The 26,466-nt window shown below is 45.0% G+C and overlaps 1 pseudogene; it reads right to left on the bottom strand.

Annotated features, from left to right (window-relative positions):
• Positions 1-286: 286 nt before the first annotated feature.
• Positions 287-25,327, bottom strand: LOC120709439 (annotated as a pseudogene).
• Between the last annotated feature and the right edge of the window lie 1,139 nt (positions 25,328-26,466).

Genomic DNA, 26,466 nt, shown 5'->3' with positions numbered 1-26,466 from the left:
CGGCCGCGTGGAGCACCCCATCGATGTTTGACAGTTTGGTCTCCTCAAGACAAGCCAAATGACAATTTGTTGCAGCTAGCATGTCATGCACAGTGAAGCAACGTGATGCATTGTTCAGCCCTCTCACGTTCCAGCAAACCACATCAATATTGGGTGCTATCATTTGGGAGCAACGGAAACTCACGAGTCTGGTGGCCGCATCCACCAGGGACAAATCTCAAGCAGCGAAGGAAGCGAGGCCTTGGGCTGATCAAACTGAAGAAGTTGGACATGCGAAGCAACAGTCTGGTTGAATGCAAATCAATTACACAAACTTGGGTAGTCTTAGTGCAGAAAGTCACAACGGTTGCCCGGCAGTTCCGCAGCATGAACTCACGAAGAAACATGAAGACGCTAGTTGCCCGGCGAGTCCGAGGCAAGGAACGAAGCACGAAGTAGCATGACGACACTACGGTACTGAACGCTGAAGTTGAAAGATAAGCGATACATGAGCAAAATGAAAGCTCAGCAAGTCCAGGCTGCGCCTACAGGGCAGCCGGGTCACCTCCCTCCTGGAGCTCCTGTACTCCCTCGCCCACCAGCTCCAGCATGGCACCATCAAGCTGGTCCGTTAGGTCGTCGTCGAGGCCGAACACCGAGGACAGCGCGGCCACGATTTGGGAAGGCAGCGGTCCATTGTACATGGCGACATATTCTGCCAGAATTTGCTCAACAGGGACGTGCTCATCCGACACCAGTCCCAGCTTGCGGCACAGGTTGACCTGTGCACGCTGGACTGCCGGCAACGCCGGCTTCTTGGCCAGCCGCGCACTCCGACGTACGTTGCTCATGTCGTAACTGCGCCGGGGTCTTGCTGGAGCCTTCCGCTGGACCTGCGGCATGGCAAGCACAGCAGGTCTAGGCGGAGTAGCGAAGAAGCTGTCGAGTGCCATCTCTGGTGGGCGGTCGTTCTGCGTGGGCGTTCCGGCGGCCGCGCTCGCCGCTGGAGCCGCAGTCGTGTCGACATCCGCATCCAGCAGTGAAGCAGGCAGCATTGGCATGATCGGCTCGTCGTGGCCCTGGCGCGCAGCTACCTCAAGACGGTCCAGAGCCGCCCCGACCATCTCCACAGTCGGCGCCTGCTCATCAGTTGTTCCCTGCAAGGCTCCCTTGAGCCGTTCAAACACTAGAGGAACAGGAATATCATCAAACATTGGAAAAAAAGAGTCAGTGGCGGACAAGGTTGTTTGATCTCTTACGATCGTAAGAGGTACGACTACAGCCTCGAACTGAAACAAAAACACTGGCAGACGAAAGGAGCCGGCTCCTCGTTCTTCATATATATTTCCAAAGAAATCGCTTGATTTTTGTTTATACTACTTAAAGAAAGCTTCAAACTGAATGACTCGACGATAGATCAATGCATGGTGGGCTCGCAGGCTTTCACCTCACAGGTCCATTCGACTGAACAAAGCCCTAAGACGGCTCAAAAGTGTTCTTCAGAAAAATCGCCCCCGTTGGTATGTGGAGTTATGGACGCTTCTTATGTGCAGCTTCTTTGTGACATCGATCGATCGGACAGCATCCGAATTTTCCTTTTTTGGAAAGTTTTCTTCTCCACTACTTTTCTATTTTTAGAAAGTTAAAACTTATGAGCCGGTATAACTTCTTCCAAATAACTATTGGATGGTGTTTTCCAGCATAACTATTAGACAATAAATTTTCAACACATCTTTTATGATTTGCATAACTTTTATCTATAACTTCCAATCCATTTTCAGGATACCTTTTAACACAACTGTCATGATACATAGATCTTTTACGTATAACTTTTTCAACCTACTTATTAATGAATAATTTTGAACCTAACTTCCATGTGAATGTTATCAGAAAAACTTTTCGCACAACTTTGATACATAAGTTCACCATACAAACTGTAAAAGAAAAAACTTTTCACATAACTTTTAACACAATATCCCGGTATGTACATTTTTTACGTATAACCTTTTCAGCCTACTTATTAAAGAATAATTTTGAACATAACTTCCATGTGAATGTTATCAGAAAAACTTTTCACACAACTTTGATAAATAAGTTCAACGTACAGATTGTAAAATAAATACAACTTCTCGAGATAACTTTTTAGCATACTTTCTATGAAAATTTTGTCAAAAGAATATCTCGGAAACACAACATAATGACGGTAAGCATCTCATTTGGAATATTTTGCTTATAAGTTGTTGAAACAATATTGAGAAAAAATAGGAACAAAATTCGAAGCACAAAATATGGAAAAGCAAATGTTAGGGAAAAAAGAAAACATTATTTTCTCGAGACAACATGAGAGAGGGGAAAACCAGAAAGAGAATGGAATCTGGGCGGGGGGATGTGTGCAGCACTGTGAACGGAATCTGGGCAGAGGGAGGTAGCCAGGTAGGGGGCGCACGCAGCAGTGTTTCATGGGGTGGTCATCTGGACACATGTGCGTCGCGCGTTGGTTTCTCAATTAGCGCTCGACCGCTGATTTAGCTTCGCGATCAAGTGCTCGCAAAGAAGAAGAAGAAAAAATTGAAAAGAAGCAAGGCTGCAAACTCTCTCCCTACACCTTGCATTGGTAAAACAAAGCAATCTGCATTGCCTCTGCGTTTAAAAACAGGCTGGAAAAAAAAAGAGAAGGCAGGATCTCCACGAACGATCACCGGATGCACGCAACATCAAGGTGGCGCGAATAGCAGGCGCTATTTGGCGGCGGCGCTGCCGTTGGAGGTGGCCGCCGGGTGCAGCAGGAAGTCGAGGAGGATTTTGTTGAAGAGCTTGGGATTCTCCTGCTGCGGCAGGTGCCCCGTGTTCGGGATCACCGTCGCCTTCTCCCCAAGCTTCCTGCATGTGCGTGCAGAGTTCAGATGTTTATTAGTACCTATATTTCATCTCATCGGTCATGCGTTAACTAGCATGTTTTCACTAGATTATTAAAAGCTAGGTTGCGTTGAAGAACCAAATGAGTGTCTGGCTGGCTGTCTGATTACTGAAGAAAATGGACTGTGATTTAGCAAGCAGGGACAGCAACAGCATGAACTTACTCTTTCATCTTGTGGGCTTTCTCCACAGGGAAGATCTGGTCGAACTCGCCCCAGATGATCAAAACCTCCTGCCATAGGTTGAAATCGATTCATTCTATGATGATGATGATGCCCTATCTTACTGCTTGGTTCGGCCAGGCCGTACCTGAGGCAGAGGATCGAGCTGGAAGCCTTCCCCGGTGGTGATCCCTTTGATGAGCGCGATCTTATCCTCCCTCTTGTCCCCGAAGTACTTCTGCAAATGCAGCATTCGAGCAAGAAGTTATTTGATCTGATCACATTGCTCTTCTGAAGAAACAACCTGATACTGCAGCCAGGTTGCGTTCTCTGCGATTAGGGGTTCAATTGGAGGAGCCCGTGCATGCATGCATGACGCTATGCTCGCGTCATGGTGGCGCCCTAGTCCTCCTCCTATGCTTCAAGTGTACGCGAGAGGAGATGAGATGGCGCTGGGACGATCAATCAGTTACCAAACTCATGTGGGCCAGCCCCTGACCAAACCCAGGACTGGTGGTGGGCCCCATCTCTTATGATGGCCTCCACTTTGGTTGGACGGGCTCAGTCAGCCTAGCTCGATGCGTACGTACATTTCGTGTATGTACGGATGCCAGTATACGTATACGGTATACCGTGTACGTACCTGGAGCATGTCGCGGAGGAGTGTAACATTCCAGTTTTCATCACTATTGAAAGAAATGCAAGGCAACCCTCTAGAACATTCTCCACTAAGCAAGAGTGAGATATTTTTTATGGAGTACTCTAGAATTTGTAAAATGTTAGAATATTTTGGAATTCTCTAGAAGGGGGACACTTGTCCTAATACCCTGGCTCCCCTTGGCCTATAAATAGAGCCCCCCTCCTTGCCATGACATCCATCCATGAGCAAGGTAGATGAGTTGTAGTAGGGCTAGAAGTGTGAGTGCTAGGCTAGTCACTTAAAGGTGTGTGTTCCTTTGTAACTTTGTTGCTCCAATAAGGTAAGTGTTTTTATAAGTGTTAGTCTCCCGGTTAAATTTAAGTACTTAGTGTATAAGTTGTGATCCATCGAAAGTTGGCTCTGCCACCCGGGATCACAAAAGGGTCTGGGCTTCATCGAAGGTTGGCTCTGTCACCCGGAAGCCAGCTTCATCTATTGGTAGGCTCTGCCTCCCGGAAGCAAAAGGCGGCTCTGCCGTCAAAAGGAGCCGGTACACTAAGTAACTAGAAGCTGTCCGACTCTGAAGTGAGTTGGTGTGTCATAGGGGTAGATCCTCAACTTAGTGGGTATTAGGGCCACCTCAATTTCCAACAATCACTAAAATAAAACTTATGTTGCAATTAAACTAGTAACGTAAAATAATACTAACGTTATATGAGGTATTACATAACTATTAGGCAAACTATTTTATACTCTTGCTTTGCGTTAGTACATTCGTTCCCTTCAGTAACCAGCATATGCATGCTTGCACCTACGACAAAAATCATCTCGTCTCTTACCATAGAAGCCTCTTGAGTCACCGTACTACGCCATAATTCCCAGGCAATCATGACAGCGCCTACCTCCTTCGCCATAACTTCATCATCCCATGAAAGCCACAGAGTACCCACACCATTGACCTTGAAATGACCCGTCATGGCAGCACTCACTCAATTTCCTGGAAGCCGGCAAGAGTGCTCACAATATTAAATAACCCATCATGCAAATATGGCAGCACCCACCTCGGTCGTCGCGCACAGTGCCGGCCGAGATTTTTTTCTCCGCCGCGCGAATCGCCTCACCTCGTCTACAAAAGAAGCCGACGCCCCCTTCCTGCCGTCCTCACCCGCGCTCGCTCTCGCTCGCGCACGCGCGACACGCCGGCCCCACGACGGGACCGCGCACTGCCGTCGGCACCACGCCGTGCCGCCCACCTCCGCGTCCCCACCTCGCCCATGCCGCTGCAGCGTCCTCGCCGGCTTTGCCGCCTCAACGCTCGCGCCTTCAGCGCTGCCACTGTTCGCGTTGACGACGAGCTGCCGCGGCCCACGCTGTCGCCCGTCCCTGCGCGATGCCGCTGCTACTCTCCTCGCCTATAAAAGGAGCGAGGCGGTGATGAGCCCCATCATCAGCCCAAGCACACTGAGCCGCTTCGCTCCGCTAGCTGAACCACTCCTCACGAGCCCAGCTCACTCACGAGACGAAGCCCCAACAGCTGACCCTCTTCCTCGAGCTGTTCCGTGCCAAGGTGAGATGGCAGGCAGCTCCCCGACCATTAACTACACAATACTAATAAAGGCCCAAAACACCCATCAGGCTGTGAGCACTTAATCAAAATCATTCTATTTTCAGAATTGAATACGAACCAATACTGTAAACTCAATATCTCCTTCATATCAACTCCTTTTCACGTAACTCTTTTTTCTAAACTCTTCTCAAATCATATACTATCTATTCCTCCTATTTTCATCTCCATTTGAGCTTATTTTATAGCTTTCTTGTGTTTGTTTGCCGGTTGTGCCGTTTTCGCCCGTAGATCACGGAGTGACCGAGGAGGAGCCTGCCAAGGAGTACGAAGGCCAGTACCGCGAGCCGGAGCCAGAAGACCCGTACCGCGAGCAGGAAGCTGCCGCCGCCGACGCGTACGTAAGCGAAGGCAAGTTTCATCGACCCCTATTTGAGCGGTTGCATCCATGTGAGGACGTCTAGTTGTAGCCCTGGTTTAGGATCGATTACATATACCGGTACTTGAGTGATTGAGTGTGCTCATACATGCATTTGAGTAGTTATGCATATCCAGAGTTGAGACTAGGATATGAAGGGTTTTGGCTGAGGCTAGGGCAGCTGGGTATGCTGGAGTCGGCGCTACCGTGGTGGTAGACTGGCAGATGAGTGCTACCGCGGTGGTAGGATCGAGTTGACATGTTGAGGGATGGTTGCTGCCTGGTGAACCATGAGGACCGAGTTGTTTTGACATCTCGCCTAGCTTACTTTAGTATTGTGGCAGAACCGCCTAAATTATCCCAGCTCAAGTGCGTAAACCATCACCATAAAGGCAACATTAGCTTAAACACACTTCAAACGGAACAATTTTTGGTCTGTCGGGTAACGTCCCGATACAACCACCGATTCTTGGATCGAACAAGCATACCCCGCACGAAGGCGAGTCCAGAGATATTACAACCAAAATTTTTACAACACAGGCATAGTAATGATTACAAACCAGTTAAAAACCTTATTACAAAGCCAACTTAAGTAAAGCAGTTATACAAGCCATGATTATAAGTTCAGAGTCTAAACAGCGGAAGATGAAACACGATCACTACAACACGTCGCCAAAAGTATACCAAGCTAGCCCAAGCCTGGTATCACTCGTCATAGTCATTGCCGGCCGAAGACGTATCCCATTCTACGGACCAGCCAGGAGGCAACGAGCAAGGATAGGTCAAGCTAGCGACCTGATCCTCAAAAGTCATACCTGAAAAAGGGTTTCAACAGCAAGGCTGAGTATTCTAATACTCAGCAAGACTTAACCGACAACGGGTATAAGTAGCCCACCTTAGCTAGACTATGCAAGGCTTTGTAAGGCTCTGGTTTTCCTTTGCTGAAAAGCAATAAAGAGTAGGTCCTTACTTTCAAGTTTTAGCTGCAAGATTCTAGTTGATTAACCATTCTATGTAAGCATCTACTAACCATTCATGGTGGAACTTCTAAGCAAACATCAAGATTAATAAGAATATTGTTGCTCTTATTACTCTGTGTGGCAAAGAGATCAAGCAGTCTCATTTCATCGTGAGAGGCGGACGATTCTGAATCGAAATTCAACCTTGCAAGGATAACCTAGCACACACGTCTGGAACACCGTCGGGTCATTCCCAAACAACCGTTGACCTTTCTTTCCGGCTTGTGGATAGGAACACTCTCCCCGACTACAGGGCTCCAAGGTCCACCCGTGCTCGGTCCACCCTTGTCCCTAGAAGTCGTGGTGTTGCGCAACATAAAATAAAACCTATCTCTAAGAGAGAGTGTCAGGTATATCCACTCCCCGGTCCAATCGGCTACTAGGCTTGCCGCGTACCATATTTACGGCATGTGACTAGTACTTTCAAAAACTTAACCAGCACTACCACACACCGCGACCTTAGCAAGTTCATCAACACAGACGGGGTCTCACATAGGACATGATATCGAACAAAACCCCGTCCGTCGTCCTTATATTGATAACAGAAAGTAAACAAGCAATTCCTATAAAGCTCGCGAGTGACAGGCAATCACTCGACTTTTACCGTCCCTATAAGCTTAGCAATTACTCGAACTCAAGTCTAGTGTTCAGTACATAGGTTCCTAGGATCATGCAACTAGGGTTTCAATTCAAATCCTAAGAACTGTAAATGCACAAGTAAGTAATAACAGTAAATGATAATAATTTGAAATATAGGTTATGTCCGGGGCTTGCCTTCTCGGTAGTTGCTAACTATTTCAGCGCTAGGCTCTTCCGAACTTTGGTTCGGGGCTTCAGTTAGTTCCGCAGTGTTTACTTGAGCGTCGAGATCACCTCCGTCAGATTCCGGGATCAGCTCGTACGTCCCGTCCGATAAGGCAGTCGTGTCTATATGTAATGCAAGAACAACATTATAAACAAACATGGGCAATCGTTTATAGAGTAGTTAAATAACAAATTTAACTACACAAGGCATCATGATCAATCAGCACAAAAGAAGTTAACTAACTTCATAAAATGAGTGGTGGTGATTTACTATACCACTAAGTCATGGTTTGTAAATAAATCAACAAATTAGAGTACAAACAGTAATAAACTCTACCAAAATTACTCTAAACAGAACATGAACAAAGTAATCTACCCTACAAAAATCATGTCAAGACATGTAATCATTTAATCACAATAAATCATTTATGCCTGCAACAACTAGTACAAGCTTGAATTATACAGATCAAAATATATCAAAAAAGAAGCTCAAAATTTAACAGGAGATCTACACAGGTAAGATCTATCTACTGTGAATTTTTCATGATTTTATCTGTACCGAAATAAATCTGAGAAAATAAATAAAACAGACAACAGATTAGCAAGATTTATATTTTAGCCCCTGATCTAGCCATGAACTAAGGCTCAAACTTCCTGGACAAGCTAACATACTCCAGAAGAACACTCAGGAATATTTTCATGATTTAATAAGAACAGAAACTATTTACCATGAATAAAGTCTATTAAACAAAGATTAAATCAAATAAATAGCTACAACAAAGAACTGATCATGAAATTTTTATAGCAAATCTAGTGTTACATGAGTAAACTACCACCAAAATTTCATAGCAATATCAGCTTCCAAGCATCAGATAAGAAAAAGATTAAATAACTAGTATTTATTTACCTAGTGACACAAAACCATTTATACAGCAAAAACTTGCAACTAAAACCTAACATATTATGGTTCTACTGCATAGAGCTCTTCAAGAGGATTCCAAAACATCAAGATTTTCTATTTTACGAATTTTCTACAAATTGATATTGAATTTCAAAGATCACAGCAAACTATTTCAAACAAGTCCTTAGAGCACTATTCCTCTGAATCACTGACATCGCAGACAACCCCCTGAGCTTTCTCAAATTCAAAACCGAGGTCCTCGGGTCGGGTCAGAGGGGGAGGCGAGGTTTGACTGGCGGTTTCCCGGCGAGGGGCTCACCGGCGGCGAGGGTGGAGGGGTGCGTGAGCCTCACGGGTTCAAGGCGCACCTCTGGGTGCTTGGAATCGAAGCTAGGGCGGTCGGAGAGGGGGTGTCGACGGCGAGCGGCGGCTTGCGGGCTCGGAGCACGGCGGCGGGGTGGCTCCGGTGGTGTTCGGGTGAGGGAAAATGGCCTGGGAGCTGCGCGAGGTCGAGGCGGTGCTAATGGTGGGGGATGTAGGGGTGGAGCGGGTCTGGGTTGGCGGCTCCGCGGCGGGGTGGAGCTCGCCGGGGTTCAAGCGGGGCGGCGGTGGTGTTCTGCAGCGTGGGAGCGAGGAGAGAGCAAAGGAGCGAGTGAAATCGAATCCTGGGGTTCTTGTAGTGCTCAGGCGCGCGAAAGATCGAGAGCTGGGTCTCTGGTTTGGGCTCTCCACGGCGGCGTCGCGTGGCGAGGGGTGGGGGCTCCAGCGCGAGGCAACAGGAGGGGGAGGAGCTCGCCGGCGACGCGTGGGAGCCAGCGCACGGCGAAGTAATGGCCGGGAAAGCCGGGAAGGCGCTCCACGGCGGCGCTGTCGGTGGCCGGCGGCGAGAAGCAGAGCAGGGGGTTGAGGTGGAAGAAAAGGTTCGTTTTGCAATTACCAAAAGTTCCAGGGACCCCACTGTAAAACAGCGATAACTTTTAAACCAAAGCTCAAATGAAAAAGTGCCCAACATGAAAGTTGTTCAATTTTTCAAAAGCTACAACTTTGATGTTGTGCAAAAATTTATTTGACCAAAGGATAGAGAGCTAAATTTGAAAACACAAGAGGGATTTTAAACTCTAGGAATTTTGTCTTTTTCAAAGCAAAATCACTTCAAATGTAGACTTACAAGCAAAATGACTACCATGCATTAAATGCACTGAAATTTTGCACAAACACCCTCCACTAAAACTATAATTACACAAATAACTTTATAAAGGACCTCGCATAAAAATCATAATTACACATATAACCTTTCATAATTACAAAAAGATCCTTTTTACGCATTTCAAGCACAAGATGCATAGCAACAAACACAATTACTGTGCAGACACCTATTTAATTACTGTGTAAACACCCGGGGTGTTACAGCCTTCCCCCCTAAAAGGAAATCTCGTCCCGAGATTACAGGAAGAAAAGGATGCAAAGACTTGGTACCTGGATTGGTTCTAAGAAAGTCTGGAAAGTTTCTTTGGAGAAAATTTTCAGTTTCCCAAGTAGCTTCTTCTACAGTATGCTGATTCCACTGGATTTTGTACATTTTAACTTTCTCCCTTCTAGTACTTCTTTCTTTTGTGTCAAGAATCTTGATTGGATACTCCGTATAAGATAGATCGGATTCAATCTCGATATCCTGTGGTTCAAGGATTTCAGTAGGTACTATGGTGCACTTCCGAAGTTGTGATACATGGAAGACATCATGAATGGCGGCCAACTGAGAAGGAAGACGAAGTCGGTAGGCAACGGGTCCACAAGTTTCGATAATTTCAAATGGTCCGATGTATCGGGGTGCTAATTTCCCTTTTAAGCCAAAGCGTTGAACACCTTTAGTAGGAGATACTCGCAAATATACAAAGTCTCCTACCTCGAATTGTAAAGGATCTCTTCTTTTGTCTGCATAACTTTTCTGTCTTGATTGGGCTGCTTTAAGATTAACCTGGATAACTCTGACTTGCTCCTCTGCCTCAGAGACTAAATCTGGCCCAAAAATTTTGCGTTCCCCTGCTTGGGACCAATTCAAAGGAGTTCGACACCTTCGACCGTATAATGCTTCAAATGGTGCCATTTGCAAGCTGGATTGATAGCTGTTATTGTATGAAAACTCTGCCAGTGCTAGGCACTTAACCCAATTCTTGCCATATTGAATAACACATGCCCTCAGCATGTCTTCAAGGATTTGATTGATTCGTTCAGTTTGCCCATCTGTTTGTGGATGATAAGCTGAACTACGAATCAATTTTGTTCCAAGGGATTCCTGCATTTGCTCCCAGAAACGTGCTATAAACTGAGGCCCACGATCAGAAATAATCGTCTTTGGAATGCCATGTAAACAAACAATCTGATCGAGATAAATCTCTGCGTACTTCTTGGCAGAATAAGTGGTGTGTACTGGAATAAAATGAGCGGTCTTGGTGAGTCTATCAACGATTACCCAAACAGAATCATGCTTATGAGGAGTAGTGGGTAAACCAACGATAAAATCCATACTGATGTCCTCCCATTTCCAGGATGGAATAGATAAAGGTTGGAGAGTACCAGCTACTTTCAAATGACTAGCTTTAACTCTTTGACAGACATCACACTCAGAAACATACCTGGCGATCTGTCTTTTCATTCGAGTCCACCAGAAATTTTGTTTGAGATCATGGTACATCTTGGTACCACCGGGATGAATCGAAAATTTCGAAAGATGTGCTTCATCAAGGATTTGCTTTCTAAGCTGATGATCCTTAGGTACCACCAGTCGGGATTCAAACCATAGAACTCCCCTATGATCCACTCTGAAACATTTATACTTTGCTTCTCCCTGTGATAACTTTTCCTTGATGACCTTGATACCCTCATCATGTAATTGTCCCATGATGATGCTATCATGAAGTGTAGGCTCAAGGGATATATGGTTCAAACTTCCTTGAGGTACCATTTCTAGGTTTAACTTCATCATTTCCTGGCATAGAGTTTCATTGAATGGTTCTACAGATAGACAATGGCATTGTGACTTGCGGCTGAGTGCATCCGCAACCACATTAGCCTTTCCGGGATGATAGTGCACTTCTAGATCATAATCCTTTATCAACTCTAGCCAGCGTCTCTGCCTCATGTTGAGATCAGCTTGAGTAAAGATATATTTGAGGCTCTTATGGTCAGTGTAAATATTACAGTGAGTTCCCATAAGATGATGTCTCCACATCTTAAGAGCGTGAATAACAGCTGCTAACTCTAGATCATGGGTTGGATAATTCTTCTCATGATCCCGGAGAGCTCTTGATGCATAAGAGATAACCCGGTTGTCCTGCATAAGCACACAACCAAGTCCCGTACCCGATGCATCACAATAGACATCAAAAGGTTTAGTACTGTCCGGTGTAGACAATACTGGAGCGGTAGTTAATCTTGCTTTGAGAGTTTGGAAAGCTTCTTCACACTTATCATTCCAAACAAACTTCACTCCCTTCTTCAATAACTCCGTCATAGGCTTGGCTATTCTGGAGAAATCAGTAATGAATCGACGATAATATCCAGCTAAACCAAGAAAACTGCGAATTTGATGAACTGAAATAGGAGATTCCCAATCCATCACTTCTTGTACTTTAGTTGGATCAACAGATATACCATCACTGGAGATAGTGTGACCTAAGAATTTCACACTGTCCAACCAAAATTCACACTTGGAGAATTTGGCATAAAGATGATGATCTCGTAATCGTTGGAGAACGATACGCAAATGTTCAGCATGATCTTCTTCATTCTTGGAGTAGATCAAGATATCGTCAATGAAAACCACGACGAATTTATCCAGCTCCGGCATGAAGACTGAATTCATCAAGTACATAAAATATGCTGGGGCGTTGGTAAGACCAAAAGACATAACCAAATATTCATATAGTCCATATCTGGTAGAGAAAGCAGTCTTTGGAATATCACAAGGCTTGATCTTTATTTGATGGTAGCCAGAACGAAGATCAATCTTAGAGAAAACCTTAGCTCCAGCTAACTGATCAAACAGAATATCAATGCGGGGAAGAGGATACTTGTTTTTAATAGTGACCGCATTGAGTGGTCGATAATCAACACATAGCCTCAAACTATTGTCTTTCTTCTTCACAAACAGGGCTGAACATCCCCAGGGTGAAGAACTTGGACGTATAAAACCTTTGTCAAGAAGGTCTTGGAGTTGGACTTTCAATTCTGCTAATTCATTTGGAGGCATTCGGTACGACCTCTTAGAAATAGGAGCGGTACCGGGTTGAAGTTCGATAACAAACTCGATGTCCCTATCAGGAGGCATTCCAGGTAAATCCTCTGGAAATACATCCGCATACTCCCACACGATAGGGATATCTTCAAGTTTAATTTCTTTTGTGGCATAAGCACAAGAGTTAATGCGCTCTCGTTGCGGCAGATAGAGTATGGTGGCTCCTTGATGTGGTGAATCTATCTCGATAGCTCGGGAAGAGATATCTAACAGTACTTTATGTTTAGTCATCCAATCCATGCCCAAAATAACATCCATGCCTTCTAAATTCAACAAAATCAAATCTGTCTTTATCACTTTACTACCCAACTTAAGGGGTACATGTGTAGTGATTTGATTGGAAGCTATCCTCCCACCAGGGGTTGTTATCATAAAATATCCCTTAGTATGACAAAAATCCAATCCTAATCTGGCTCCAAATTTGGCACTTATAAAACTATGCGTTGCACCAGAATCAAATAATATGACTGTGGGTTTATTGCGGATAGAGAAAGTACCCGTCATAACTGGTGCTCCTGCTGGAAGGTCTGCAAGAGTAGTGAAATTAACTCGCCCTTGCCGGACTTGCACCATTTGCCTCTTGCCCTTGCCCTTGTTGTTGTTGTTGTTGTTGTTGTTGTTCTGATTAGAGTTTTGCCCTGGATTATTCCTTCTGGGTTGTGGACAATTCTTGGCAAAATGAGAAGCACTGCCGCAGTTGAAACATCGATTATTACTATTCCCACTATTGAACTGTGGGGCATTCGACCTTGGGCTAAACTGCTGCTGTTGCTGTTGCTGAGGCACTGGAGGTCTGAATCCTCCTTGTTGCTGAGGCGGCCTAAAGACAAACCTACCCACTGGGACATTTCTTTGTGGAGGCCTTGGTGGAGTATTTTGCACCAGGCGATACCTCGGTGGCTGGGCATTCGAGGGTCCCGTTGGTGCCTTCTGCTTTTTCTCAGCACGATGTGCAGCAATACAATCTTCCTGTGTAATGGCCATATTAACCAGCTCATTATAGGTATTGGGCTGAACCAAGTTTAAACGTTCTTTGAGCTTAGTATTGAGGCCACGACGGAAACGATCACGTTTCTTGGCATCAGTATCAGCATGATGGCCCGCATATTGGCACAGATGATTGAAGGTCTGTGCATATTGAAGAACAGTGCGGGTTCCCTGATCTAGAGCCAAGAATTCATTCAACTTTCTTTCAATTAGTCCTTCCGGAATATGATGTGATCTGAATGCAGTTCTGAATTCCTCCCAAGATATGATATGTTCAGCAGGCTGCATTTCACAATAATTATCCCACCATATACGTGCAGGACCGCGAAGCTGCTGGGCGGCAAAGGGGGCCTTGTTCGCATCAATACATGGTACCGCTAACAAAGCAAACTTGGAATTGATTGTACGAAGCCAAGCATCGGCATCCAATCGGTCATCAGCTTTGCTGAAAAGTGGAGGTTGGGTACCAAAGAATTCCTGGTAACCCGCTGGTTGTGCCTCCCTTCCTCCATACTGTTGGCGTGGCTGATTTTGTTGCCCATGGACTAGCTGGCGAAGCAGCTCTGTTTGCATGGCCATTAACTCGGCCAGATTCGACGGGGGTGGCGGTGGTTACTGAGATCCACTGCCATTTTCACAACCGAAGCCATCAGGAGTTCCGCGTGTATGACCAACCATCTGTAATCATGGAAGACATCCATTAGATACATATTTCTCGCTTCCAAAATCAATGGTACATGCAATGATCATACATTTGGATAAAACAAAATCAGCAAAAATGTAACTAGATGCGGTGTAGCACAATGTGCACAACACATAAATGTGCAACCCACAAAAATCAAAACTGGTCAGCTGCTAGATAGCTTCATGCTCAATCGTATAGAGACTCAATGCTGAGAGCAAAGGGTAAAGGAAATAATCTATCAATTCGCTCTTCATCGCTATGTGCTATGTTGCTAAACAACAGAGATCATAGAAGGGGTTGGACTAAAATTTAGTCTCACAGATTCAACATGCTAACATTTGATGAGCACATATGCCACAAAAATTTGCAACCTCTTGTATTCATCAAACGGCGTGAAAATGCACAAATAAAGAGATTTGCTAAGTAGAAGATTATTATTCCCAAACTGGTAGTCGCTACTTATATTACATCCAAAGCAGCCTTGTTCTTACAACCTAACATCGCTTAACCTTACCACATATAATACAACAAGTGGTACTCCTCCCTAAGGCTATTTTACAATAACATCTTCCCTATATACATATGATACAACAAGAGAACACAACTATCTAGGACAAGTCTAAGACGCCTAGAAGTCGTCGAGGTTGCCCACAGAAGAGGCACTACCGGAAGAAGAGTCGTCCGGCTGAGGGTTAGGCTCAGCAAGTGCGTGCTCTGAATCTAAGTCAGATACTCCCTCAATCTCCTCTGGGTCCTCCTCTGCTACTGCCGGCTCAGCTGGGGCATCTAGTTGCTCCTGGAGCATACCAACATGTGCTAAAGCATCAGCCCAATCTGCTTGCAGCTCATTCACCTGCGCCTGAAGAAAACCGATAACTGTGTTGCGCTACTCTATCTCAGCACCATACTCCATAGCCTGATGCTCAAACTGTGCAATAGCAGTATCCCTCCCAGCCACGGCATCCTGAAGTCCCTCAATCTGAATATCCTTCAGACGAAGGCCTCGCTGAAAACTCTGGGCCAAGTCTATCACCTGGTCCATGTGTCGCTGCTGAAGTATCTGGTAGTGAGACTGGGCATTCATATATCTGACTACTGCCTCGATAGTCTCATCCGCTACATCACCAATCAAGTGCCCAAAGTGTGTGACCCTGAACAGCCACTCTGCATTGCCAGCACTGACTGCTGGAAACAAACCAATAGGATATGCTGCTACCTCCTCGGGATGGTGCTCACAAAAAGTGGTGATAGCGTTGAGAGCTGCTTTCTCAAACGCATCCACAAGACGATACCCAATCACCTCAATCTCAATTGGTGGCCACTCCAAGGTGGGGGTGCTGAGGAATGATCATCTTAACTCTGTTCTTCTTAATTCCATCCTCCGAAAACTGGCGTCCCGTGTACTGGGGTGGATCTGGGTAGTGGAAGATACGAAGTGAATCCCAAAGAATCCTCGGAAAACCCTCCCAGTACAGACAATCGGTATGAGCATTTCCCTCCTCATCCCAAAAGATCTGGGAACAAGTCGCCATCTGAATCAAAAAGGATTCAAATGTGAGTAATACAATTATCTCAAGACTTCTCAAATAAAGCTTTAAGAAGACTGCGGTAAAACAAATGTGATTCTAATTCACAAGATGATATGATTCCAAACTCAAAGAATAATAAACCACAATCGGTACTGGTTCATCATTTGAGATTCTAAGGAATGAAAAGATCCTTATAACAACAAGATGGGGCTTAGGAGGAAGGCATGACTTGAAACCATATTTTTCAACCAAGAAGGTCTAAGCATTTAACAAGCATGCTCCTAAAATCAAAATTTCACTCACTCATGTTTTAAGCACACTAACACTTATCTTATAAGGATTCATACTAGAAATTCTTTAACAAGCTCATGTAGCAACTTCAACTATTATGAACCAATCAAACATTAACCAAATATGCATGCACGTCCTGACCGTCCTCACAAGATAAACAACTGCCAACTATCGTTGGGCTTACGTGGTTAGCACGGTGGCATACATAAATACGGCTCTCCCTATATAGCTAGTCGATACATTCTAACCGTTCTTATCTTATCGAATCGTGGTTAGCGTACCTGCATAAGATTGACAGAACATAAATATATAACCCCAATGAACCTTTCATGCCAGCACCCATGAAAGCGTTCCCAGACATTACCGCTCACTATAGAAGCGGCAGCCATACAATTTCCGCCGTATGGCCAACGTTAACATACGCTACATAGTGGCGTATTCACGAGTTCCTTTACTCCCAATATAGTCGACCGAGATCGGTATATTGGCAGCAGCTCAAGTAAGTCACTGCTTGAGCGCAGCGTTCGGTTCGCATCACCGACGGGAAGGTCAGACTCCCTCAGCTGACTGAGCACACTTTACTTCCAATATAGTCAACTAATAGTCGGTATATTGGAAGCACCTCAAGTAAGCCACTGCTTGAGGGCAGCGTTCGGCTCGCATCACCGACGGGAAGGTCAGACTCCCTCAGCTGACTGAGGATCCTTACCATCTTACCTCACGTAGGTGCGTCGTTACAAAAATTAAGAGTTGCTTGTGAGTATGGTTTGACAAAATATAAAGTGCTGGAAGTCAGATAACATAAACCATACAAAAATAACCACCTAGTAATTCCCATAAATTCCCTAGGACTTTACGTTCTAAACACAACTCTTAACGAATCCAACGTAGTTTTCCGAAATTCTTTATGGTTCCAATTTTATATGGAAAGCGATTTTTAAGGTTCCAACACCTCTGGTATATGCTTGTAGCTCTGATGCCAGCTGTGGCAGAACCGCCTAAATTATCCCGGCTCAAGTGCGTAAACCATCACCATAAAGGCAACATTAGCTTAAACACACTTCAAACGGAACAATTTTTGGTCTGTCGGGTAACGTCCCGATACAACCACCGATTCTTGGATCGAACAAGCATACCCCGCACGAAGGCGAGTCCAGAGATATTACAACCAAAATTTTTACAACACAGGCATAGTAATGATTACAAACCAGTTAAAAACCTTATTACAAAGCCAACTTAAGTAAAGCAGTTATACAAGCCATGATTATAAGTTCAGAGTCTAAACAGCGGAAGATGAAACACGATCACTACAACACGTCGCCAAAAGTATACCAAGCTAGCCCAAGCCTGGTATCACTCGTCATAGTCATTGCCGGCCGAAGACGTATCCCATTCTACGGACCAGCCAGGAGGCAACGAGCAAGGATAGGTCAAGCTAGCGACCTGATCCTCAAAAGTCATACCTGAAAAAGGGTTTCAACAGCAAGGCTGAGTATTCTAATACTCAGCAAGACTTAACCGACAACGGGTATAAGTAGCCCACCTTAGCTAGACTATGCAAGGCTTTGTAAGGCTCTGGTTTTCCTTTGCTGAAAAGCAATAAAGAGTAGGTCCTTACTTTCAAGTTTTAGCTGCAAGATTCTAGTTGATTAACCATTCTATGTAAGCATCTACTAACCATTCATGGTGGAACTTCTAAGCAAACATCAAGATTAATAAGAATATTGTTGCTCTTATTACTCTGTGTGGCAAAGAGATCAAGCAGTCTCATTTCATCGTGAGAGGCGGACGATTCTGAATCGAAATTCAACCTTGCAAGGATAACCTAGCACACACGTCTGGAACACCGTCGGGTCATTCCCAAACAACCGTTGACCTTTCTTTCCGGCTTGTGGATAGGAACACTCTCCCCGACTACAGGGCTCCAAGGTCCACCCGTGCTCGGTCCACCCTTGTCCCTAGAAGTCGTGGTGTTGCGCAACATAAAATAAAACCTATCTCTAAGAGAGAGTGTCAGGTATATCCACTCCCCGGTCCAATCGGCTACTAGGCTTGCCGCGTACCATATTTACGGCATGTGACTAGTACTTTCAAAAACTTAACCAGCACTACCACACACCGCGACCTTAGCAAGTTCATCAACACAGACGGGGTCTCACATAGGACATGATATCGAACAAAACCCCGTCCGTCGTCCTTATATTGATAACAGAAAGTAAACAAGCAATTCCTATAAAGCTCGCGAGTGACAGGCAATCACTCGACTTTTACCGTCCCTATAAGCTTAGCAATTACTCGAACTCAAGTCTAGTGTTCAGTACATAGGTTCCTAGGATCATGCAACTAGGGTTTCAATTCAAATCCTAAGAACTGTAAATGCACAAGTAAGTAATAACAGTAAATGATAATAATTTGAAATATAGGTTATGTCCGGGGCTTGCCTTCTCGGTAGTTGCTAACTATTTCAGCGCTAGGCTCTTCCGAACTTTGGTTCGGGGCTTCAGTTAGTTCCGCAGTGTTTACTTGAGCGTCGAGATCACCTCCGTCAGATTCCGGGATCAGCTCGTACGTCCCGTCCGATAAGGCAGTCGTGTCTATATGTAATGCAAGAACAACATTATAAACAAACATGGGCAATCGTTTATAGAGTAGTTAAATAACAAATTTAACTACACAAGGCATCATGATCAATCAGCACAAAAGAAGTTAACTAACTTCATAAAATGAGTGGTGGTGATTTACTATACCACTAAGTCATGGTTTGTAAATAAATCAACAAATTAGAGTACAAACAGTAATAAACTCTACCAAAATTACTCTAAACAGAACATGAACAAAGTAATCTACCCTACAAAAATCATGTCAAGACATGTAATCATTTAATCACAATAAATCATTTATGCCGGCAACAACTAGTACAAGCTTGAATTATACAGATCAAAATAGATCAAAACAGAAGCACAAAATTTAACAGGAGATCTACACAGGTAAGATCTATCTACTGTGAATTTTTCATGATTTTATCTGCATCGAAATAAATCTGAGAAAATAAATAAAACAGACAACAGATTAGCAAGATTTATATTTTAGCCCCTGATCTAGCCATGAACTAAGGCTCAAACTTCCTGGACAAGCTAACATACTCCAGAAGAACACTCATGAATATTTTCATGATTTAATAAGAACAGAAACTATTTACCATGAATAAAGTCTATTAAACAAAGATTAAATCAAATAAATAGCTACAACAAAGAACTGATCATGAAATTTTTATAGAAAATCTAGTGTTACATGAGTAAACTACCACCAAAATTTCATAGCAATATCAGCTTCCAAGCATCAGATAAGAAAAAGATTAAATAACTAGTATTTATTTACCTAGTGACACAAAACCATTTATACAGCAAAAACTTGCAACTAAAACCTAACATATTATGGTTCTACTGCATAGAGCTCTTCAAGAGGATTCCAAAACATCAAGATTTTCTATTTTACGAATTTTCTACAAATTGATATTGAATTTCAAAGATCACAGCAAACTATTTCAAACAAGTCCTTAGAGCACTATTCCTCTGAATCACTGACATCGCAGACAACCCCCTGAGCTTTCTCAAATTCAAAACCGAGGTCCTCGGGTCGGGTCAGAGGGGGAGGCGAGGTTTGACTGGCGGTTTCCTGGCGAGGGGCTCACCGGCGGCGAGGGTGGAGGGGTGCGTGAGCCTCACGGGTTCAAGGCGCACCTCTGGGTGCTTGGAATCGAAGCTAGGGCGGTCGGAGAGGGGGTGTCGACGGCGAGCGGCGGCTTGCGGGCTCGGAGCACGGCGGCGGGGTGGCTCCGGTGGTGTTCGGGTGAGGGAAAATGGCCTGGGAGCTGCGCGAGGTCGAGGCGGTGCTAATGTCACACCCTGAAATTTTTGAATTTCAGGATGTGATTAAAATTAAAAATAAAACAACAATTTTCTCAAAATTTTAAAATTTTCTCAACATTTATTTTTCTTCACAGAGAATTTAGTGTAAAAGAAAATAAATATTGGTTGTTTTACAAATTAAATGATGTTGTTCTTCTGGTGATGCATTCATGTCACATGCATAGTGTTGTTGAGTGTAACAACCTTTCAAAACGTGTTCTATCATCAAAAATTCTTCCCGGGAATTTTCCGGATTTTTCTGGATTCTTTTCCCATTTTCCCTAGAGCAAACTCTAATTTTTAGAGGCTCTTCCAAATCTTCTCATGAGCTCCAAATATTTTATTTGAGTTCGTTTGGTCCCAATATATTTCTAGGATTTTTCCTAGAATTTTCGGGCCATTTGGAATATTTTTCGGACTTTAAATATGAATTCTAGATTTTTCTAGAATTATTTTAATTTCGAAAATAATTAATTCCGAAATTTTAAATGGGCTAAGTCTATCAAAAGTGCATAAATCCCTAATGGACCTCAAGGGCCCATTCATGTGTTCCCTAATGGGCTAAAGGCACGTAAAGCCCATTAGCATGGGAGGGAGGTTTAGTACCACATTGCTAGTTGATGTGGGATGGCGAGACTTTTCTCTCTATATATTAAACCAACCTCTCATGGCAATTCCACACAAAAATATAGACTACCCGTAGGGAGGCTCCTTGTTTGGGAATCCCTAAAATAATCTTTTCCCCAGAATCCCACCATCCTCCGCATCCGTGCATCTCCGGTGAAATCCGACGCCACCCCAGTTCTCAGCTCGTTGTCCTCTTCGTCGTGGTGTCTTCCTTCTCGTGAGTCGTCGCCATTTCGCCGTCGACCCCGTGCCTTCTTCCTCGACTCCGACGATTTTCTTCTTCTCCGGTGAGCAACTTCCTCCGTCTTTTCTTCCCTCTCTCTCTCGCTCTGCTCCGCTCGGTCTTGTTCGCCGTCGCCGCCATCCGCCATGCGCCGCCGCGAGCTCCGCTCCGCCCGCTCTAGCTCTGCGCCGCCGCCAGCCCACCCCAATCCACTCCCGCCGTCCGATTTAGATCCAGCGGCCCAGATCTAATATGACCCGAGTCAACTAAACCAAATACCGTTCAACCGTGGTCATTTTTGCAAATAAACCCCTCCGTTTTTCCAAAATCAACCCTCCGTGCATCGCAGTTCAAAACTATTTCTGTTTTAGTCCAAATCTTTACAGAAAACACCCTGAGCTTTTCCAAAATAGAACCCACCATCCTTAGTGCGTTGTTTTGCAAGCTAGCCCCTGTATCTTACGTTAAATCTCGTTTTAGTCCCTAGTTTCTTTAGAGCTAGCCCCTGAAAGTTTAAATCTATTGCAAACAAGTCCCTAGAATCTTGTTTTAGCCATATCTTCTTCGTTTTAGCTCCATTTTTTTTATCGATTCTTGCGCTCACGTGATCCTTGCAACATGTGCGATAGCTTTGTGACCTTGTTATCCTCTGTGAGCACAGTTTTCTGTGTCTTGCAAATCTTTCCGCTAGCTCTTAACTCTTTAGTTAATCGCGACTAGATCTCTGAAGCACCGTATATTCTGAAGAATCGCCGTTTTAGTTCCGTTTTCCGCGTTTCTTGCGCTCTCGTAACCATAGCAACGAGCCCTATCCTTTAGTGCGTTCTTTCAAAGCTTTTATCTTGTTTGGTGTATTGTTCTTAGTTGTATCTTTTTGTTTGCTTTGTATGGTTGCTCGTTGATTGCTCCGAGTAGAAGTATCGATGTTCGAAGTTTGAAGGTCAAGTTTTCCATGCAAGCAAGAGCTGAAGAGCAGTAAGAGTAGCTTTTCGTTGGAGAAAGGCAAGTGACCCTAACCATCTTTCTATCTATGCTTTATTCACAAGATGATATGATTTAATTGGAACATGGAGAACCACCCAAGAAAACCGTACAACCACAATACTAATGGGCTCTGGTCTTGGCTAAGTAATTAGATGAACTATATGTTGTGTTGGGGTTGTTCCGCTTGGTGGTTATGAGTTTGTGTTGTGGAGCGGGTGAAGGAAGCTGCGTCTTCTGAGGGACCGCACGGCAGGGACCAACACATACATATAGGAATTCTTTGTAAAGGCCTCGTAGCGTCCCTATGCAATCACACCTCGGAAGTGTGGTATTGTGCCTGATCAGCACATATGCGTGGTTGGGTTCAAAGTTCTTCGGAACTTTTACGCGAATTGTGGTGAAAGTGTACAACCTCTGCAGAGTTAAAACTAACCGGTTAGCCGTGCTCACGGTCAAGAGCGGCTTGGACCCTCACATGATTAATGAACTTAAAGATGGATATAAATCATTTTCTGGTTATTTCTTGTGGCCTTGCTGAGTACCAACCATAAGTGTACTCACCCTTACTTACTGCTGCTCAGAAGAAGAAGGTGTGAGAAGTATTTTGAAGATGATGCTGAGTTCTAGGCGTACGCAACCCCCAGTCGATTGCCTGTGAAGTTTGGAGTCTCCGTTTCCAGGATAAGCTGTAAACTCTGATAGTCTTTTAATTGTTTTAGTTTTTCTTTTTCGTGATACTGTTACTGATTATTCACTTATGATGTCTCTATATGTATGAAACTTGATCCTGGCATACATATAGCTATGCATTCGGTTTTGTCCTTAAAACCGGGTGTGACAGCTAATGGTGGGGGATGTAGGGGTGGAGCGGGTCTGGGTTGGCGGCTCCGCGGCGGGGTGGAGCTCGCCGGGGTTCAAGCGGGGCGGCGGTGGTGTTCTGCAGCGTGGGAGCGAGGAGAGAGCAAAGGAGCGAGTGAAATCGAATCCTGGGGTTCTTGTAGTGCTCAGGCGCGCGAAAGATCGAGAGCTGGGTCTCTGGTTTGGACTCTCCACGGCGGCGTCGCGTGGCGAGGGGTGGGGGCTCCAGCGCGAGGCAACAGGAGGGGGAGGAGCTCGCCGGCGACGCGTGGGAGCCAGCGCACGGCGAAGTAATGGCCGGGAAAGCCGGGAAGGCGCTCCACGGCGGCGCTGTCGGTGGCCGGCGGCGAGAAGCAGAGCAGGGGGTTGAGGTGGAAGAAAAGGTTCGTTTTGCAATTACCAAAAGTTCCAGGGACCCCACTGTAAAACAGCGATAACTTTTAAACCAAAGCTCAAATGAAAAAGTGCCCAACATGAAAGTTGTTCAATTTTTCAAAAGCTACAACTTTGATGTTGTGCAAAAATTTATTTGACCAAAGGATAGAGAGCTAAATTTGAAAACACAAGAGGGATTTTAAACTCTAGGAATTTTGTCTTTTTCAAAGCAAAATCACTTCAAATGTAGACTTACAAGCAAAATGACTACCATGCATTAAATGCACTGAAATTTTGCACAAACACCCTCCACTAAAACTATAATTACACAAATAACTTTATAAAGGACCTCGCATAAAAATCATAATTACACATATAACCTTTCATAATTACAAAAAGATCCTTTTTACGCATTTCAAGCACAAGATGCATAGCAACAAACACAATTACTGTGCAGACACCTATTTAATTACTGTGTAAACACCCGGGGTGTTACAGCCTTCCCCCCTAAAAGGAAATCTCGTCCCGAGATTACAGGAAGAAAAGGATGCAAAGACTTGGTACCTGGATTGGTTCTAAGAAAGTCTGGAAAGTTTCTTTGGAGAAAATTTTCAGTTTCCCAAGTAGCTTCTTCTACAGTATGCTGATTCCACTGGATTTTGTACATTTTAACTTTCTCCCTTCTAGTACTTCTTTCTTTTGTGTCAAGAATCTTGATTGGATACTCCGTATAAGATAGATCGGATTCAATCTCGATATCCTGTGGTTCAAGGATTTCAGTAGGTACTCTGGTGCACTTCCGAAGTTGTGATACATGGAAGACATCATGAATGGCGGCCAACTGAGAAGGAAGACGAAGTCGGTAGGCAACGGGTCCACAAGTTTCGATAATTTCAAATGGTCCGATGTATCGGGGTGCTAATTTCCCTTTTAAGCCAAAGCGTTGAACACCTTTAGTAGGAGATACTCGCAAATATACAAAGTCTCCTACCTCGAATTGTAAAGGATCTCTTCTTTTGTCTGCATAACTTTTCTGTCTTGATTGGGCTGCTTTAAGATTAACCTGGATAACTCTGACTTGCTCCTCTGCCTCAGAGACTAAATCTGGCCCAAAAATTTTGCGTTCCCCTGCTTGGGACCAATTCAAAGGAGTTCGACACCTTCGACCGTATAATGCTTCAAATGGTGCCATTTGCAAGCTGGATTGATAGCTGTTATTGTATGAAAACTCTGCCAGTGCTAGGCACTTAACCCAATTCTTGCCATATTGAATAACACATGCCCTCAGCATGTCTTCAAGGATTTGATTGATTCGTTCAGTTTGCCCATCTGTTTGTGGATGATAAGCTGAACTACGAATCAATTTTGTTCCAAGGGATTCCTGCATTTGCTCCCAGAAACGTGCTATAAACTGAGGCCCACGATCAGAAATAATCGTCTTTGGAATGCCATGTAAACGAACAATCTGATCGAGATAAATCTCTGCGTACTTCTTGGCAGAATAAGTGGTGTGTACTGGAATAAGTGTCGGCCGGCGCGAGCATCTCCGTCACCTCCGCCACGCCGGCCCTCGCCGCCAGCGCGCGGTCGTCCTCCGCGCCCTTGCACGCATCCGAGTCGCACAGCGCCACCTTCCCGGCGCTGGCGCCGCCGCCGCGGCGGTGCAGCTCCCGGGCCAGGTGGTACGCCACGAGCCCGCCATAGCTGGTGCCCACCACGTGCACCGCGCGGTCGGCGCCGCGGCCCGGGATGTGGCCGCCGCCGGTGAGGAGTGCGGCGAGGGTGGCGGCTTGGAAGGCGTCGGAGCGGGCGGGCGCGCGCGTGGCGGAGGCGCCGAAGAAGAGCAGCGTGGGCACCACCAGGTCGAAGTGCAGGGACAGCGGGCCCGCCTGCGCCGCCCACTTTCACGTCGGGTGCAGGCCAAACCCGTGGATCAGCACCACCACCGGCCACGGCTGCTGCTGCTGCTTTGAGGACGATGATGGCTGGAGGAGGGAGGGGTGGGCCCAGAAGTGGATGGTGGTACGTGCACCGCTGCTGCTACGGTAAACAGATTCTGGACTAAGCTAACATGCCTTAGGTAATTTAAAAAAAACACAACGATGCAGCATGTCACTAGCACTAGGTAGTCCTTGTAGCTGTACCCCCATGTAGCAAACTGCATTGAGCCTTCTCCGCAGTATCCACCCATTGCAAGTGGTGCAGGCGGTGGTGCCGGAGGGACATGGCTCTTCTTCTTGTGACAAGGGCAGTTGTAGTAAGGAATAGTGCATGGTTCATCCTGTGAAGCGGCAGCATTGCTGGTATTATCATTTTCGTCATCTTTGTTACCCTCGCTCACTTCCTCGTAATGGTTCACCTTGCATTCCAGATCAAAGATCTTTATCTGGAGGTACTCGATGAACTCCTGAACTGAATCAATTGGTGCAGGATCAACCCACCTGGTAAAACCACAGTTTTCTGGAGCATCTGAAGACTGCAAAATAAATTTCATGTAAGGTGTCTCAATGAAGATAAAGAAATAAAACAACCGAGTATTACCCATGCGTGTGGGCATTTGAAGAAACGCCAATCGCCATCCATCCCGTCGGTGCACATCTGCACTAAGCAGTCCTCACCATGTCTGCATTTTGGCCACTGTTGACGCTCCTTAGCGCCCCGATTTGTATACCGCAAGCGCACGGTTCGTGTAGCTTTTCCCTTAGAGTATTCCCCCAAGGTTTATCAATCCATGGATCGACAAAAAACTACCTAGGGTTTTCCATCTAATCTAATGGATCTATCCTAACATGAAGCATTGATTGCATATAAAGGGTAAACCTTTAATAGATATGAGTGATATGTAAAGGTTGATCTCATCCATGAACATAGGCTTAATCATAGCAAAACCAAAGATAGGACTAGGCCTATCGTCATCTAGTTGTAGTTCAAGCTAACGAGCAAATAAATCATGTATCTCAATCAAAAGCATCTTTAAACTCAAAATCTCCAATCCGATCCCTCGATACTCCGCCTACTCTGTGGAGACGGCCTGTCACGACGCCCCCCTTTTGAACGAAATACCCTGAGGCAAGTCGAACCCCCTTTGGTAGTTCCGCCATGAACCTCTAGCCACCATGACTACAAGATCATGCTAAGCGATCTATCTCGATAATAGATCTAAGATGAAGCAAACCCAAAGAAAAGAACGAAATCGAAAGAGAGAACATGATCGCTAATAGATTCGGAAGACATGATTATCATTACTCACATAATAGATTTGTTTGGATCATCACCATCATGTGCACACCATCGATAAATCCA

This window comes from Panicum virgatum, chromosome 5K (assembly GCF_016808335.1).
Source record: "Panicum virgatum strain AP13 chromosome 5K, P.virgatum_v5, whole genome shotgun sequence".
Taxonomy (NCBI): Eukaryota; Viridiplantae; Streptophyta; class Magnoliopsida; order Poales; family Poaceae; genus Panicum; species Panicum virgatum.
Note: the sequence above shows the minus strand (reverse complement) of the source record. Positions and strands in the feature narration are given on the sequence as shown.